This window comes from Prionailurus bengalensis, chromosome C2 (assembly GCF_016509475.1).
Source record: "Prionailurus bengalensis isolate Pbe53 chromosome C2, Fcat_Pben_1.1_paternal_pri, whole genome shotgun sequence".
NCBI classification, from domain to species: domain Eukaryota; kingdom Metazoa; phylum Chordata; class Mammalia; order Carnivora; family Felidae; genus Prionailurus; species Prionailurus bengalensis.
The window spans coordinates 38,031,672-38,048,242 of NC_057350.1; the positions used below are offsets into that span (position 1 = coordinate 38,031,672).

At 32.5% G+C, this 16,571-nt stretch overlaps 1 protein-coding gene and 1 pseudogene across 3 annotated transcripts in view; one reads left to right on the forward strand and one right to left on the reverse strand.

Annotated features, from left to right (window-relative positions):
• CADM2 (cell adhesion molecule 2) overlaps window positions 1–16,571 on the forward strand; it is a 1,070,151-nt gene that overhangs the window by 51,823 nt on the left and 1,001,757 nt on the right. The window lies entirely within an intron of this gene.
• On the reverse strand, window positions 3,251–4,869 carry LOC122491315 (annotated as a pseudogene).

Genomic DNA, 16,571 nt, shown 5'->3' on the forward strand with positions numbered 1-16,571 from the left:
GACCCTTAACAAAAGAAAACTAACTTAGAGTTTCATTTTTCTTATGAGAACCCCTCATCATGTTGGTAAATAGAAGGTGTCCCAACAGGGATTTTGAAGAAAATAATTGAAAACTTTCTTTAAAATGTAAAGATCACTAAAGAGTTTTAGGTATTAGTGAAAGTTGAATAATGAGTAGAATTTGTTGAAACAGCCCAACATCCCAATATATTATCACATGAGAGTTGTAAATTTACTAAAATTTACATATAAAAGAATATAGGTTACAAAACATATGAAGGTAGCACAAAAATGAGGTTAAACTAACCTAATAAAACAACAAGAAAATGGAAACTTAACAGGATGCTTGATACAGTAAATAGAATGCATAATCTAGGAATCCCAACCTTCTGCATTTTATTATACACAGGTGTCCGCACTATGAAATGAACAGAAGAACTGAAGCCACCTCAAATTATGTTAAGTTATAAGAGTACTTCTACCACTAATATTCCATGATTCTATTACTGACAGTGAAGGTGAAGTAAAATAATGTACCTCCTGATTCCAAGCACTTAGAATGCTATCAATTCTTGGTATTAAATTTGCCTTGAGGATAAAAAGAAAAAAAAATCTTTATATACTTGAAAGTCTCCTTGCTTAGGGTTGACTTTGACTTATTTTTGTTTTTCCCTTCCTGTGGCAGAATTTAAAGACTGCCGTACGTGTTTTAAATAGTTGATAATTTCTTTCTTCCTAAATATACTAGCTAATTCATACTACTATGGACATTGCAAAAATGTCGGGGATTTTCTTGTAAGCTTCCTGAAACATTTTTCATCTTCAATTTTCCAAAATCACACTGCTTATGCCACTTTTGGCATTACTATTCTGACCTGCAATTGGTATAGTTACCAATCTATTTGATTCATGTGTCATTGTAGTTCATAAGGTTGTATACGTCTATTTATCTCTTTGTTCCCTGCACCAGTTAGCAGGATGTTTTATTCAAATAGTATATTTTTAAATTATTGAGGTAAGCTTCCATCTATCGTTCGCTTACAGGAAGGATTTTGATGGAAGATTTTGATGGAAGATTTTATGGCACAAACTTCAGAATTAATTATGGATAAGATTAAGGTTCTTGAGTGTGAAATCACATACAGCATCAGAAATAATTATATAACCTAAAACAATAATGAACATATGAATTCCATGTAGTCTGTTGCAGAATGTAGTAATGTATTTTGGAAGTAAGATACACAAAAAACAAACAGACAAAAATAAGCATCATTTTTGTTCTCCAAAGATTAAGTAGAATTTAGTAATCTTCTATCAGAGAAGGAGCGCAGAGAATTTTAAATGTATGGAAGCCCATCACATGCTTGTTGTTTTGAGTGGAAATACTGTTTACATGTAGAGTATATTCAGCTGTAAAAGATTAAATTATTGATTTGACTCTTGTCTTAAACTCTACTAAAAAGACAAGTTTAGGCATTGACATATAATGGCGAAGAGTATGTTTTTCTTTATCTTTTAATGGGAGAAAAGCAAAAATCATTTTTCAGCCATGACTTAATTATGCGTAGTTTGGATGCAAAGCATGAAGACATTGTTACATCTATCTTTGTTATAGTCAACGTTTAGAAATGATCGTGGTTAATCTGTACTTGGGCTCCGACAACATTAGTGGTATATTTCCTGTAGTAAACATGAAGGCTTTTCTAGTTTCTTTACTCAGTGTTTAACTCTTTGCAAGGCTTTTTTTTTTTACCTAATATGGTTTAGCATTTATTTCTAAAATCGTTATTATCATCAATTAATTTTTTCAGCTGCCTAAAATTTTCATTATTCACAATACAAAAGAGCATATGTGAAATTTAAATGTATATGTATATATGTATATATATTAAATATTCATATTTATAAATATTTATATATTATATTATATATTATTGTATATTATAAATATTTATATATACATATATGTGTATATATATTAAATATTTATATGTATATCTTTATGTATTTTTTACAACATGCAAGAGACTTATGTTTATTTAAAATAAATTAGGTGATCACATGAAACATTCCACAATACTTAAAGATTCACTTGATTTTCACTTTCAGCCATTTAAATATTTTATATGCATTTATATAAAATATAAAAATAATACAAAAAGTTTGTCTTTTTTCTAAAGAAGGTATTCTATATTTATAAACGTGAAACAATATTGCATATAATGAATTTAGTTAAAATTTATTTTTATATATACAAATTGTAAAGTATCTGATATTGACATTAATCAAATCCTAGTATTATAGCATCATTTAGATTGATGAAGCCAATTATCTGCATTGCTGCAGGAGAGAAAATATACCAAGATTGATTTCTTTGATATATACTATACATTTATATTTTACTAGCAAAACTACAAGATTTTAAAGATTAAAATTAAGGTAAAATTAAATTAAAAGTGGTTTTTAATTTTCTAAGCATTTTTTAAGATAAAGCTTTGGCATACTGATGGATATATCATAATGTTGATTTATATAAAAATTTATTAATAAATGACTTTTTAAAATTCATGATCTGACCCACTGTGAGGATTCCTATAACAGTGCTGGAAAGAAAAATAAATAACAAGATTCATAGAATCATGGAGAAGAAAAACTTACGGTCTGTCTTTGGCCTGTAGCAAATCTAAAAACTGAGTTTAAGAAAACACAAGAAAGGAATCTGGGAAGAAGAATCTATTTTATCTTCATATGACCTGTGGCTCACTACTGTTATGCCTAAAGAGCTATTGAAAATTCTGTATTTCTGATCTTCACTTAGACATTGAAACTTACCTAGAATCCTTATTTTGAGAAACACTAGAGTAAATAGAGCCAAATCCTTAAAACATTTTATTTATTTTTCACTAATAGAAAAATTGTATTTACTTAAAAGCATTCAGAATGTCAGCATAACAGCTGCAACTTTTTTTGTTGTTGCCATTGCAGGGTGGTATTCAGTTAACAGAACACCAATTATTTCCTGTAAGCTGCCTCAAAGACAACTGAATATGAAAACACTACTATCCCAATATACAACTAATTCGTGCTATGCACCAACATGAACCTGTGTAAATTTCCATGCCAGTTTCCACCCCCCACACTGTTCCAGGCAGGGTTAGTGGCTACTGAAAATATCACCAGGACAGGGCTATCTAAAGTCACATTTGGTAGTGTGATAACTATACAAAAAAAAGATACCTTACAGTTTAAAAATAAATCTTACACAGGCTTACATTTCAATTTTTTTCTTTAATAGGAACGTGTTGGTTACAGGGGGTTAAATGCTTTATGGACAAGAAAAAAGAAGTGAGCTAGAACCAACTTATTCATCATCTTCATCTTCCTACTTTTTCTCCTCTTCTTTCTTTTCCTTGTTTTTTTTTTGTTTTCAACTTTGACAACTCTTTTTTTTTGCTGCATCAGGCTTTCCTTCAGCTCCAAATGCAGCAATACCCTTTTCGTATTTTTCCTTCAGCTCAGCAGCCTTCTTTGTGAGGCTGCTTGTCATCTGTGGCAGAGTTATTCCACATCTCTCCCATTTTCTTTGCAACATCACCAATGGAGAAGCCAGAACGTCCTCCTTTGATTTTGGGGCGATATGCAGAAGAAAACAAGAAAAAGGCCAAAGGAGTACATTGGGTGCATTAGGATCTTAGGACCTCTGTTTTTTGTTTCCCCTTTAGGTGGGATATGTTTTCATATCCTCTTTCATAATGGGCCTTGTCTGCCTTTGCCATGTCTTCAAAGTTTCCTTTCTCTTGATCAGACATGGTCTTTCAGCTCTCCGAGCACTCCTTCAAAAACTCGGAGAAGTTGACTGAAACATTTGGGTGCTCTTCCTGGAAAGTTTGCGCAAAGAATGTGTATGATGACATTTTGCCTTTTGGCTTCTTAGGATTTCCTTTGCCCATGTTTAATTATTTTCCTCAGAGAGGCAGAGTAATCGAGTGCCTGTCTGGTATCTCACTTGCCCCAGCGCCTTCTCTATGGACTTCAGTTTACTGCAGTGGCTGTGAGAGCAGGAGCCAGATGCAGCCTCAAAACATTTTATATTCAAGGAAAAGAAAAATAACCCACAATTGTTAAGGTTTTATGAGAGCCAAGAAGTCAAATCTTTAGAAGTAAGGGGTTGTAATTTTTTTTATTAAATAAAGGCTAAATTTGTATAATGTAAATGTTTATTTTGAGGATATTTCATTAAGGTAGTAAATTAAATTTGTAGTCAACAAAATCATTTTAAGATGTACATTATTACTTTTATTTTAAATAGGCTTAATGGCAAAATTTCTGTGAATCTATGCATTCTGTGCTTCATAACAAAGTATCCTCCAATATTTATTTTCTCACATAGTACCTGAGGGTTAGTGGTCTGGGTGTAGTTTGGCTGGTTGGTTTGGCTCAGGGTTTCTCACAAGATTGCAGAGGCTACAGTCATCTCAAGGCTCAAACAGTGCTTCCAAGCTTATTCACATGGTTGATGGCAGGCTTCAGTTTGTCATAGGCCTAAACATCCTCACTGGTGTTTGGCAGGAAGCTTCAATTCCTACTCATGAAGACCTTACTCAGGACTGCTTACAACATAGGAGATTGCTTCTCCCAGAGTGAGAGGGCAAAAAAGAATGAGCATATCTGAGATGGAAGCCATTGTCTTTTATAACTTAATCTAGGAAATGACATACTGTCACTTCAGCTACATACTACTAGTCACACCGAACAACTCTGGTACAATTTGGAAATGTCTACATAAAGATGTGAATACTAGAAGATAGGAATCACTAGGGGAGCCATTTTGGAACCTGCTTAGCATATTTATTTCTTTGTATGCTTACTTCTTAGAAGCACAAAATCATCTTCTATAATTTTTCATAGAGAAGGTTTAACAGTTTGATAATATAGTACTTCCTTTATTTTTTAAAAGTCTTTCATCAAGGCATTACATCTTTATATTACACTGTATATACATGCATATATATATATATATATATATATAGAGAGAGAGAGAGAGAGAGAGAGAGAGAGAGAGAGAGAGTTTTGTGTAGCTTTGTATTGTCTTACTTAAACCAGAAAAAAAATATTTGGAATTAGTTTTATTTTTTAATATTTACTTATTTATTTTTGAGAGAGAGAGAGAGAGAGAGAGAGAGAGAGAGAGAGAGGAGGGGCAGAGAGAGAGGGAGAGAGAGAGGATCCCCAGCAGGTTCTGCACTGTCAGCACAGAGCCTGCTGTGGGGCTCAATCTCACAAACCATGGGATCAGGACCTGAGCCAAAATCAAGAGTTGGACGCCTAACCAACTGAGCTACCCAGGTATCCCTGGAGTTAGGTTCTGTGATTTAACTGTGCATTAGAAATCCATGGCACTGTTGAAAACTAAGTTGACAAGTTATAATTTACCAAGATTTTATTTCCTTATTTTTTCACCAGCTGAAAACTTACCTACTTACTATGCTTCCTCAGGGTGAGTTTGCTTTTTGATTATCTAACTTCATGCAAGTTTTAACTGCATCCCAATCAGCCCCATATATACTCTCAAGAATATATATTTAGACACTTTGGCATTTCAATTATTTCTAAAATAGTATCTTACTTTGATGCTCTTCTGTATAAATGAAACTTTTTTAAAGAGTAAGATATTATGCTAAGCACTTGAGGAATACAAAGACAATTAGTATAATGCCTGTCCACAAGAAAGTTTTAACTTCTTAGGGAAAGACAAATTCACAGGAAGTTTCCATTGTTTGATTGAACTAATGTACAGATCATAAGGGAAATAAGTACAAAATAAATGCTTTATTCAAGGAAGAAGGTTTTCAAATAGCCTTTGGCAAGGATAGAAAAAAGTTATGCATTAAAACTCCTTTGAGTTACATCTTACAGGATGATTAAGGTTTTCAAAGGAATGAACTAGAATGGTGTTTTCCAGATGGAGGTTGTAGACCTAGCAGGAGTGGAAAGGTCTAGAGCATATTTGGGGAATGCATAATTGTCTTGCTTGACTGAAACTTACCAAAAAGGTGAGATATGATTATAAAGAAACTTTTGAGAGTATTGGGAATCATTTTAAACACTAGTTTGAGGGGAGCCTGGGTGGCTCAGTCAGTTAAGTGGCAGACTTCGGCTCAGGTCAGGATCTCATGGTTTGTGAGTTCAAGCCCCACGTCGGGCTCTGTGCTGACAGCTCGGAGCCTGGAACCTGCTTCGGATTCTGTGTCTCCCTCTCTCTCTCAAAAATAAATAAACATTAAAAAAATTAAAAAAAAATAAACACTAGTTTGAAAAGTTAAACCTTAGTTTGGGAGGACATGGAGATCAATTTTGAACAAAAGAGGCTAGAGCAGATATGTGCTTCTATTAATCTAGGAGCATATATCTGAATGAATTATAATAGGAAAATTCATTAGTCAAAGAAAGAAGTCCAGAAGGATATAAAGTAACTGTGAGCAGAGCAGATTTGCTCTTACAAATATAGTACAATGGGGGCCTAACTTAGCATGTTCCCAGTGAGAATGGGAAGAAGGAAGTTGAAGTGAGAAATATGTGGAGACACTAATTACATGAATAAATGCATTTTTAAATAAATAAATAAATAAATAAATAAATAAATAAATAAATAAATCTATATATACATATATTCCGAACATGTCTAAACAATTGGAAGAAAGGGAAATAAAGAGAAGAGTTGGCTTATGGGATGTAATTATGAGGTTGAATTTTAGCCCAACAGATGTAGGATTCAGTAGACCCTCCTTTGCACATTTTAAACACAAGTAAACACCTGTCAATCTGTGTTTCAAGAAAAACTTGGAACTAGAACCAAAGATCAGTTTTGAATAGAGGTAAAATTAGGGTAAGTAGGAATATAAACAGGTAAGACATGAGTGGAAGGGCACTATAGAGTGAAGAGGCAAGCTCAAGGACTGTGTCCATCATGAAGATGGGGCAGTAAATGAGACCCGACAAAGAGTGAGATGGAGCATTCAGAGAAACAGGTTTTTGTTTTTGTTTTTTTAAATAATATACCTGAAATTTAAAGCATTTGAAGGAACAGGTAATTAGCAACTTGTAATGACACAGAAAATTTTAAAAGGTGGATAATTAAAAAAACATGGCTGCTAAGTATTTGAAAGCAGTTTTTAAAGAAGTAATGGAAGAAGACAAAGTATACAGATTTAAAGGAGTGACTAGTAAGTAAATGGGATTCCTGGAATATACTGCTTTTTCAAGACGCATAGGTGAAAGGAAGAGAGAATGTGAAAGTATAGGGAGATATGAAAGTTGAAATTACTTTGGACCTTTTTTTGAGGTCACAACAGATAAGGTCTGAGGAAGAATGGCATTTTCAAAAATAGTCCCAATTCAAGGTACTGTGGCATGAGACTGAAACTGTGGTCTGATCCAGCAATACAAAATGACGTAGTTTCTCTCTCACTTTTATCTTTCTGTGAAGTGATTCCCAGTTAAGCTGTCATTTCAGCCATAGGGGGAAAAATCAGTATCCCTAAGTAATTTTGCTAAATATTAATTTTTAAACATGATTCAATTCCATATTTTTCTTTCTTCATTCAAGAGAAATCCTCCAACCAACTTTTTGAATGGCTTTTCTCACCTTGTCATGGTTTTAAAATCTATTATTGTTGCCTCTAATAGCTATTTTTTTAAAGTTAGGAGTGTAACAAAGCTCTCTGTCTATTGAAGTCCTAATTTTAAACCCAATATTATTATGTTTAGGTTTTGGACTTATTTCCATGACATGGAGGAAAAGAATATTAGCTTATTTATCTTGAGGCTTTTATTGTTATTATCAAGTTAGAGATTCTTGAAAGAGGATTGTCATTAGGGATTGAAATAAATACCATTTAGGAAAAGGAATCAGAAAACCAAAAAGAAACTAAAAAAAAATATATATATATATAACATATTAAATATATATATATAATATATTATATATATATATCGAAACCCTCTTATCAGTGTGTGGTCAGTGAATGCATGTTCTCAGAAAGGCCATGTTTGAGTACATCACAGATTGTGAGAATCTCAGTTTTTGCAATTTCTGACAACATTCTGGTCAGAGAGTAATATATATCTTCACTTGAAATGAACATACACATGTTCTTACTATAGTCATTGCTTTGCAGTTTGTGTATGTACACGTGTGTGTAGACGCCATTATAGACTATGTAAAGGAAACACCTTAATGGAAGAGCATGGAGTTTGGTATGAGAAGTTGTGAGTTTATTCTCGATATTTATCTTTGTGCAAACAAGAGAAAAAAAGTGATAACTCTAAGTGCTATTTTAATCCTCTAAAATGGAGGGAAATGATACTACCAGCCCATTAAGGCTACTGAGAGGAGGAAATAAACTAATGGGTAATTTGAAGTTGTTAAGGTGACTTTACTTAGAACAGCATATTATTAATGAAGAATGGCCTTTTTCTACGTGCTGTGGGCCATATCTTATGGCAAAAACAGCTGAAAATCTCATTCACTTCTAATAGTATTTAAAAATAATAGTATTTAATAATCATAAGTTACATATTTTCATTAGGGTACACTAACTGATGTAACAAACAACCCTCAAATCTCAGTGATTTAGCACAATAAAGTTCATTTCTCACTTCACAGTTTGATGAGGTTCATAAACCCTCCTCCACACAACTCAGGACCCCAGATTGCGTCGATTTTGTGGTTCAGTGATCTTGTGGCTTTAAGATCACCATGTCTGTTGTTACCTGCCAGTGATAAAAAGGAAATAGCATGGAGAAGCTACATTGGATACTTAACCACCTTGCTCAGGAATGCACATATCATTCCACAGGCCAGAACGAGTCATGTGGACCAAATTAGATACAATAAATAAAATAAAGTATTTTTTTACTGATATTTGCTGTAACATTCAAGAAGAAATGCTTTGGCTGTTTAGATCAAAGTTTTTCCAAACTCAGTAATTATGGAACAATTTAAAAATTAAGATAGGTACCCAAATGTCAGCAGTAAATCATGAGGTATAATGCACAGTAAATCCTGAGGTATAATTTAATGCACCGATTAAATTTGAAGTAAAATGGTATTATGCATACACTCATAGCTATAATAAACAATTTCATTTTATTAATGATCTTACTTTACAAGTGGATGAAACAGAAATATAAAAAACTTTATCTGATTAAGAATAAAAAGTACAGGACATTTGGATGGCTCAGTCACTTAAGTGTCTGACTACAGCTCAGGTCATGAACTCGCAGTTCGTGGGTTCAGGCCCCATATAAGGCTCTGTGCTGGCTCAGAGCCTAGAGGCTGCCATGGATTCTGTGTCTCCCTTCCTCTCTGACTCTCCCCTATATGCACTGTGTCTCTCTTTCAGAAATAAATAAACATTAAAACAACAAGAAGAAAAATACAAAGTAATGATGAAGAGAAACACCTTTCATTTTGCATTTTTTAATATAAGAGCTTAAAAATGTCATCTTTGAGGAGCCTGGGTAGCTCAGTAGGTCAATTTCTGGTCAGGTCATGATCCCAGGATTGTAGGATGGGCCCCACATTGGGCTCCACACTGAGTGTGGAGCCTGCTTAAGATTCAGTTGGTTGCTCTCTCCTTCTGCCCCTCTCCCCCGCTTGTATGCTCTTTCCCTCTCCTTCTCTAAAATAAAATAAAATAACATTTTAAAATATCACATTTAAAATGAGAACATTATTCTATGTCTCTATCATATATCATAGTAATATTAAGTGTGAGGTTAACAAATCAGATACAACATCGTGTATATGTACATGTGTGTATGCATATATAATATATATGTATGTATGTATGTTCAAATACATTTTATTATCATTGAAACATAATATAAAAATGCCATTTTCTATAGTTATTTTGTAGCAGATGGGAAAATTAGAACTGTACATTTTGGGTACTTCTCAAATCATTCAGGGATTCATCTTAGTTTTTTTTTTCTTTAGAAACAAAGCTGCTTATATCATCTCCATAGTGAAATGTCCAAATTTTGTCTTTTCTGTTTCTATTACAATTTGAAAAGCACTGGATCTAGCTTTTCATTTTCAACATAGATTGCCAGTTAGTCGGTAAATGCTTCTGATACATCAATGAACAAAAGTAACAAGTAAGTGCATTGGGTGATTTTGCAGACTGCATCTTGGAATTTATCAAGAATGGAAACCATTTCTAAAAAGGATAAACATTATGGAATAAGCCTAGCTGTAGAAATATGAATACATTTTTTTCTTCTCGGGTTTAAAATCCACTAAAGAGGAAAATATTGCTAACATTTCTTTGTGTTATGTGTGTAAAGCACCTGTTATGTTCTCACAGAACTCAGTTTGAAAATTGCTAATGGAATTACGTTGTCCCAATAGAGGCATCACACACCCATCCCATCCATCCTGACTTCCCATACAGTGACTAATGCATTCTAACATGCATACTGTTCTAGTAGAAATACTGTGTGTTTCTGTCAATGTCACTAAACTATTAACAGACAGAATAAAATGACATAAGAACAAAATGGTTTAAGCACCAGGAGCTTATAGAAGTTGATGGATAAAAAGAGGAGGGGGAAGCCTGATATGACAGCATTAGAAATGGTGCCAGAGAAACACTGTCTTCTATATTTGTTCACTGGAATTCCCTTGAGAACAGTCAGCTTCCCCCAATCCCCAAATCCAAATGTTCTAAGCATCTTTGTTCTTTATCACATATTTTACCCTGATTAGTCATGTTTGTATCTACAGCTTGGGTACACTTTATGCTTATAACTTTAGGGCCTAAGGAGCAGCAACATAAGGAATCGTCCTCTTTGGGTCTTTCTTATTTTCCTAGCAGTCTTTATTTTCAAGGGCAAAGGTAGAGATTGCGCTCCTCCAGAAAAGTGTTTCAATTGTTACTTAGTTGTCAAACTCCACCAATAAATTGCTTTCATATGTCATCCTTACTAACTTTTCTTTCTTTCTTTCTTTCTTTCTTTCTTTCTTTCTTTCTTTCTTTCTTTCTTTCTTTCTTTCTTTCTTTCTTTCTTTCTCTTTCTTAATTTTTCCTTCCTTCCTCCCTCCCTCACTTCCTTCCTTCCTTCCTTTTCCTTCCTTCCTTCCTTCCTTCCTTTTCCTTCCTTCCTTCCTTCCTTCCTTCCTTCCTTCCTTCCTTCCTTCCTTCCTTCCAATTTGAGTTAGTTGACATATAGTGTAGCATTAGTTTTAGGAGTAGAACCCAGTGATTCATCTTATATATGATAAATGTCTCTTATATATGACACCCAATGCTCACCCCAACAAGTGCCCTCCTTATTTCCCATCACCCATTTAGTCCATCCATCCACCCAACACCCCTCCAGCAACCCTCAGTTTGTTCTCTGCATTTAAGAATCTCTTATGGTTTGCCTCCCTCTCTGTTTTCATCTTGTTTTTCCTTCTCTTCCCCTATGTTCATCTGTTTTGTTTCTTAAATTCTTGACCTGAAATGCTTTCTACTTTCTTCTCCACTGGGTCAGTCTCCAAATCACTCTTCTCCTCTCTTCTCATTGCATATTGTGTGTACCACTATCATAACTGTTGCCACACAACACTGAAATTTTAATGTGCTTTTGTCTCACTGTTCTTTGAATTCTGTTAAGGCAGATGTCACATCTTATTCATTGATATATATTCGTCTGTGTCTACATCATTTAATAGAGACACAACAAATAGCTGTTGGAAAAATGAATACATAAATGAAAGAATTCACTGCATCTAGTTTTATCTCATTCCTAAATACAGTGCACTCATTACGACTCTTGGCGTGTTATATTAGACCTTCTTATTTTTTTACATTGCTTGGAACTTATTTGAACCCCATATTTCTTCAAATATCTGTTATATAAGTCATCTTAACAGTTATGCTTTAAATTTCTTATAATCTTATAAATAAAAGATTAGTGTCTTAGTCTCTGTGAAATTACAAAGGGCATTGAATTACCTAAATGCTTTCACAATAATTCATAGCACAAACAAAGTGAGTATTTCTACTTAAAAAGAGCTTTGAATTAAGTGCCATAAATATAGAAGAGGTATTCAGAATTGTTTGAGTTTAAAATGAACTCCGATAATATTCTAAAAACAGGCATGCTGGAGATTTTACTTAGATTTTACTTACTTGTGTTGCTTATGTTTGTTTTTTTTTCTTTTTCCTTTCTTATCTATCTATCTATCTATCTATCTATCTATCTATTTATTATTTTGGGGATCCTACTGTAGCTAGGAAATCCTCTACACTATTTGTACTTATTACCTCAGTCGGATTGGGTTGTGGGGTACTTTTTCCTTTTAATGTGTCTTCTATTTTATCAAACATGCTTTTTATTTGAAATTTCTCAGGCAATTTTTCTCTTTCTTCTCTTCCTGAAACTGGGTTGTATAGATTGCACCAATTTTATGTTTTTTTTCCACTACCCTATCAGTTTTCCCAGTGGGTTTATTACTAGTTGTATAGATTGGATTTCTTGTTTCATGAGTCCAGAAGAAAACGGTCTCAGCCTCTCTCTTTACTTGAATTGGAATTTTTTAAAAAATTCAAACCATCATTTTCTTCAAAGACTATGAAATATCTGTTACTATTTAAAACAATAACTATGAGAGCTTTAAACACTAAGAAGTTGCATAGATTAATGTTTTAACACAGAATAAGTGGCAGTCCCTCCTAAATAAAACACATATTTGAATAACATCCCATGCTCTTTTAGTTATTTATTTTTATCATCACTTCTTTTCTTAATTTAGTGTTCTGTGATTTAAAATTAGATGCTTGAAATGAGTTCTCTCTGTTTCATTGTACTTAATTTTCTATGTGCTTAAGAATAGCTTCACCATCCAAAATAGATAATTTATTACCCATATTAATTAAGATAAGTTTAGAATTTTCTAGTCTAGGTAGGTAACACACATATAGTAATATTTCCAGAAGTTTTCCATATGATTTCATATAAGAAATAAGTCAATTTGTCTTTCTTATATTTTGTGGGGACTAAATATCAAGGTACCAGATATGCATTCATTTTCACTAGCTACAGCACTTTCAAACTTTAGTGATTCAAAAGTGCAGAAGTGGAGTGCTCCATTGACACAGTGAGAAAATCCATTTTTTTCTTCTGATATGGAATCTTCAAATATCTTACAAATGATATGTCATCAAGTGGAAATGCAAATAACAGTAGCCACCCTTTAATGACAACACTGGGAGCACAACATTGTCCTGTCCACTTCATCTTCAGGGAGATTCTTTGGGGGTGAGTCATATTGCTTTAACAATTTTATAGGCAGGAAAGGGAATCTTGGAGAATTTAGATTCAGTTGCTCAAAATTATATAGCTAATATAGGAGTCAGTATTCAAAATCTAGGTCTGTCTGATTCCAGAGCCTTCCCCCTAAACCATTATCCTGTATTACCTTTGTAGTAACTATTAATAAATTATTAAAACTTATGATTGTGCATAGCATGATCATAGTTTACATGCTGTACTTTACTAGCTGATCAAAAATAAATTGATATTATACCCTAACCCACATAACAAAATACATAAACCAACTTAGGAAATCTTTATGAGATGTTAAGATTTATAATTGGTTATAATAAGGGACACTGTTACAGTATTATAGTTTTTTCTCTCTTTTTTAACTATTTACTAACACAGTTATAGCAATACAAATACCTTAACTAATGCATTATTTTAACAAACACTAAAATTTTAAACAATGGAGTAAACAAAACAATTTCTGAATTCATGTGTACATAGATATTTTATTTGATTGAGAAAGGATATATTTGTTAGTGTGTGATATATAATAATAGGCTTATTCAAAAAGCATATAAATATTCAAGGAATATGAAATCCAGTGATTGAATTAATGCATGAATATGTTTTGGTCAAAGTTTTATTTTTCTTATTTGTTTCATTAAATATAAATCTAGATAAATGTCATTCAGCTTTGAAACAATAGTATTTAAGCCAGGTTTTTCTATAGCTAATTAAAATTAAGTTAGTCTTTGTCAATTGAGACTAAAAGAAATAATTATACCACTTAACATTCTTTATTCAGTTCATCCCTTTCAAAGTGCAAAAATTCAGTGATCTGTAAAACCATGAGGTGCTTTTGTACAAGTGAAACAAGGTCCTTTTATGTCTCAGTTGAGTTAGTTAAAATTATTTTTGTTTATGTTATTTGGATTATAGCTTCTGATTGTGTTCTTATGGTTCTTGGCAGGTTAACTAGGGTTATGTGAATGTAGTTATACTCAAATAATTATTGATCATATATCAAAATCATGGTAAGTATGAACATATACTTAAGAATGAATTAGTACAAGTTCAAAGATGTCATATTCTTTACACAGTCTGTAGGGTCATTTATTCTCTTTTCATGAGTATAGTTTAGGAAATTTTGTCCATATTTTAACAAAATAGAGTGACTTAATAAGGTATATAACTTTAATCTGACACCTTGGGCTTGTTAGCTTTCGCCCTAGTCATTGACCATTCGTATGTCCTATTCTGCTTGCCAGTGGATATTCATAAATATTGAGCATTGCAGTTTATAATATCTAAGCTAATGTAGTAGTGCATTTGAGTTTATAATCTATTATTATACATGCTAGTTCTCAAAACATATCTGTGGAATAAGCATTTAGGTTATTTCTTCTAGGTATGCTCAAATGATAAGATGGAGCTAGTATTAAACAAAGTTATGTTTTCACTATATTATGTTTCATAAAACACAATACTTCTAGAGTTCCATAGATGGCAGAAAGCTTTTGGATTATTGATCTAAAATCTTCTTTAATGGATGAGGAAAATTAGGTCCATAAAGGCATAGTGACTTGCTCTAAGTTATAAAAGTTTTCTGGCTCCCAATGTTGTCTACCTTCTTCTCACCTTGCCAACACATTATTCAAAGGTAATGATGCTCAAGGACTTTGTGGTCAGGCCAGTAAATGACAGAAACTAAATATATGGCAGATCTAATAACTCATTTTATGTGAGTCTCAGCCTTGAAAGTTATAAGAGTAAATATTTTCTTTCAGAGGAATTTATATATTTTTTTCAAGAGTAAAATTTCATAGCATAGATTAAGATTTATTTATGAATTTTGTTTTGATTTCCAAAAATATTTTTATCATTTTATTCGTTGTATGAATTGGAGATCACATGTTGTTTCATTTATATGGACAAATTGGCTACTTAATATGGCACTGTGAAGCCAGTTGCTAAAATGAGATATAAAATGATGCTTTATTTTTAAAAATTAAAATATTTTGCAAATATATTAATATTCAAATAATTGTGTAGTTTTCAATCTGATTCAGAAGTATTTCTAATAAGGCTAAATAAAGCATTTCTGATTACTTAATTTACTATTTAATTTGATAGTTTATGAAACATTGAGCTTAACCCTCCTTGTAGTTTTGTATTTTCTCCAAATTATGATCATTTTCCTTTATGTATGTACTACCAATCTTCATGATTTATTACACTAAATTGAATTTTAAGAGAAATTGAAAACAAAATGCATCGGTGAAGCAGATCTTCTACGTGTCCCCCAAAAGGCAATGTACCAAAAACTGCAACAGTTCTTGAAAGCATCCTTAATTGAATAGAGAAGTTGCCTTGAGGGAATTGAGCAACAAGTTCCTTACTGTCAGAGCAGGCAACACTTTTTAGAAAGCCTTGTTTTTTATATTGGATTGAAATCATGATAAGAATACAATTACATGTTCTGCATTAATCTGCCTTTTTGAAAATGGAAGTACTTAGCTTTATTTTAAAGATGCTAGTGTGCACACTCTGTAATAAATTTCTTGTACTGCCTTAGTCTACTGTATGGATTTACTTGTGGGATGGTTTTAGGACACTACTCTTAGCTCCTTTAAAAAAATCTCCTCGTGCAGGTAGGTGGGAGAATTAAGAAATTCTATTGGAATTATTTTTATTGTGCTATAAATACATAACTATCATAATATAATCCTTTATAATCATGATTTATACTTGACTTATGCTCTTTTATATTTACTAGTATATTCTATTTTTATATCTCTGAATTTAAAAATGAACGAAAGTATTCTTTACAAAGGCATTTATTTTGAATAAATGTGTGACTGTGGCTTTCTCCCTAACCCATTTTCCTCAAAAGGGGGAGAGGACCAGTAATGACTAATGAATGCTTAACAAATGACAAGGTTGTAGATGATATTTTCATTAGTTTATCCCATTTTATTTCTAAAAATCATGTGATGTAGGAACCATTATTTTCATTTTACTACTAAGAAAACTGAGGATCCAAAAATTTATATAATTTACCTAGAGTCTTATAATACCAATCAGTCATTTTAATACAAATTTATGTGATTTCAAAGTATTTGAAGACCTTGCTTTCAGATTTCTTTTTTAATACAGACAAAAACAAATATATTTCAGCGTCTTCAAAGAAGGGAATAGAAAACTGGTGCTATTTGGTGTACGTATTACTGATATACCAAGCTTTGTAAAAACTA